A 3,716-nucleotide genomic window follows, 5' to 3' on the forward strand; every position below is an offset into this window, starting at 1 on the left:
TGGATGTCTGGAAGCTTCCTGTGGCATAATTTGGGCCATCTGCCATTACAGCAAACAAACATGAGCCTCTATTCCCCACAGGCCGTTCAATATCTCACCCAAATCAACGTCATCCTTTCTACAGGCGCTTTCACACTGCTAATATCCTGTTCACTGCCAGTATGAGGCCTGTCTACATGCATTTGTGTTTACAATGCTTTTGTAGGGCCGCTATTAATGGTGCGGGGTGGAGGGAGGAGGGGCCGAGGGCATGACGGCATGGATTTACTGAGACAACAATGACTGAAACAAACACACCGAACTGAGACAGAGACGCATTAGACATGCTGAAGTCCTGAACCCTGCCTGATCATCAGACAACAACACCAGTGCTGAGTTCATCAGGACACCAGTCAGCCACAAAACAAAACACAACAACAACAATAAAACTGTCAGGAAAAAAATAGTCAACGCTCAAATAACAAGTAATAAAAAATATATATTACATAGATAAAAACATGACATTAATGTACATAATAAAACAGACATACAAATAAATAAACCAGTGACTGAAATGTTTTTATATTAAATGTAATAAAAAACAGAAATATATTAATCATGTATGAATGAATGCAAGTAATGGTAATAAAAATAACATATTTTTACTTAAACAAGTAAATAATAGATATTATAAAAATACTCTACTGTGTGTATGTATGTATGCATGTATGCATGAATAAATAAATACATACATACATACTTGTAATGGTAAAGCTGGTTACAGTTTTTTATTCACTTTGGTACTATTTTCACAAGCAACTGTTACATTTTCAAAACTCTTAGTACTGATATCACAACAGATCATCAAAAGTGCCGTTTTTTCAAACATTTCAGCGTATTTTCAAATGTCTTAGTACAATACACACAATCACAAAGTATCCTTTTCACTACACAAAACAAGTGTTTCATCTATGTAAACGTCTCATTCACATTAACTGCCTTTCATAAAGCTTTTACTATCAAACTTTTCATTTGCATGTCTTCTCATTCAGTTTAATACATTTGTCTATTATTTAATCTAACTCATCTTAATGGTTAATCAGTTAATCATTTGGTGCATCTATAGATATCTAGATATAGATTAAATAGATATATTTTCTAAAGAACTTGATTGCAATTCAGGGATAACCTAATTATTTTTTGCACTATACATGATTTTTCTTAGATGATAACCACTTTGATGTACACGTGTGTGTGTTTCAGATCAACCCTATGTTATGGGAGCAAAATGTCCCCACAAAGATGGCAATATCTGAAATCCTTGTCCTTGTGGGAGACTTTTTTTTTTCTATGAGAAAAAAATTGTAAGGGTAGGTTTAGGAGTACTGTTAGTGTAGGGGGATACAGTTTGTACAGTAAACCCATTACTCCTATGGAATGTGACTATAATGAAAGGAATACTGTGTGTGTGTGTGTGTGTGTGTGTGTGTGTGTGTGTGTGTGCGTGTGTACCTTCTTAACCATATTTTGGGGACAAATTACTGTATTATCCAGACGTGAGAAAACCTGACAAAATCACCAAAAACCTCCCTTTGAGGACGTCTTCATCTGTAAAACTGTTTGTTTTGCTATTTGTGAACTATTTGTGTTTTGCTATTTGTGAATCAGAGATTGATCAGAGATGTATCAGAAGAAGGGAGACAGATGGCATCAAATGCATTATCAAATACAAATTACATTACATCATGCCATGTGATATTGTAGAGGCATTACCATGGTAAAGAAGACTGCACATTACTATAACTCACTTTTCATCTGAAAAGTTCAGTTACACTAGGCTATAGATTCAGTCATGCTGCATTGACAGTAAACTCTGTTCTAGCACCAAACCTTATGGCCATGTCATACCTTCATCACACATTTTGATACAATAACACACTGTATAAATTCTTTGATAAACATGTTGGATTTTATGTGAGTTATGCAAGTTAGGTAATGTAAGTGTATTTTCTAACATGATAATTCTTGCCTGTATTACTGTAATTATTCAGCAACAAAGGTGATTTGAAACATGAATCTTGCATTGTTTGCTCTTGAAGGAACTGATTGTTAAAAGTACTAAACTGAAAGAAGATCATACTGTTGTGTTTCGGTGATTAAATCAAATGTTCTCAATACATATCACAATGATCTTGTGTTTTGAAACAATGATTATGTGGAATGAAAGGTAACACTTTACTTGAAGGGGTGTGCATAAGACTGACATGACACCTTCATAATCATGACATGACACATGTCATGAATATGAAAGAGGTTTTATGCATGTTTATGACAACTGTCATTAAGTGTCATTCGCTTAGTTATGTCATTTTTAATGCAAATATGACATTATTTGACCTAACCCTACCCCTACCCTTACCCCTAACCATAGCCCATAACTAAGACATCTCAAACAATGTCAAAATATGCGCAACTACAATGAATGAATGAGATCAGGTTTTGAAAGAATGACTAGTCGTGTTACAAGAGTGATCAGTTTAAAGTTTTGTACTAAGAGTTTTGAAAATGCACACCTTACTTGTGAAGATAGTACCAAACCAATAAAAAAGCAAAAAAGTCAAACATTTCACATATTTAAATAAAAATGTAATAACAAAATAATGAATGTTACTCCTTTGCTCCACTTTATGAAGTCTTTCTCTGCAAATAAATAAATATTGACAAAAGTAATAAAATAAACATTGACAGAAAAAAATAATGTGGCAGTAAATGTAAGAAACATAGATCCACTGGTTTTTACAAAACTTTACAAACTCTTTCTCTGTAAATAAATAATTGACAGAAAATATTGAAATTTAATTAAAAAAAACAAATAAATAAATGTTTGTAACGTATAATCAGCTCAATAACAATGTTTATTTAAATATGCATTCAAAAACATTCAATAACAAAATAATGACTATTACGCTGTTTCACTGTACAAACACTTTCTCTCTATAAATAAATTAATATTTTAGTTTTGATAATAACAAATAAAATACATGTTTAACAGAATAGTAAATGACTTATTAAGAATACTCCACTCTACAAACTCTCTGTAGCTCTGCTTTTGTTTGGATCCTCTGGCCGCTAACACCCCGGCACTGACACTAATCCACTCTCTACAGTCCCCTCCCCCTCCACACACACACACACACACACACACACACATTTCCATATCTCCCTGCTGCATCTGCCATCCATCAATACATCACACAGCTCTCGTATGCAAATAACATCACTTATAACTCTTTCAAAATACACACTCCCCATGAACCAAAACACACTTTTATCCCATTATTGCCATTGGACACCCGCAACTTTATCTAATTACAGCTCTCTAAATTATACACACACACACACACACACACACACAAAACATCATCCTCGACACTGCCCACGCACAACATCATCCCTTTACAGTTCACCAAAATGCACAGGTACACACACACACACACAAACAAACTCCATCATCCTCTTATGCATCAAGTGCAGATACACACACACACACACACACACATCCAATTATATCTCACTGCAACACTTACAGTGTATTACAGTTGACTGCGCTCAGATGACAGCAGGAAACACTCACGTCCACAACAACACATCTGTGTATAGTTGCTGAAGCCATCTTTCTTATCTTACACACACACACACACACACACACACACACACACACACACACACACACACAC

The sequence above is a fragment of the Sinocyclocheilus grahami genome, unplaced genomic scaffold (assembly GCF_001515645.1).
Source record: "Sinocyclocheilus grahami isolate Dianchi unplaced genomic scaffold, SAMN03320097.WGS_v1.1 scaffold404.1, whole genome shotgun sequence".
In the NCBI taxonomy this organism is placed as follows: domain Eukaryota; kingdom Metazoa; phylum Chordata; class Actinopteri; order Cypriniformes; family Cyprinidae; genus Sinocyclocheilus; species Sinocyclocheilus grahami.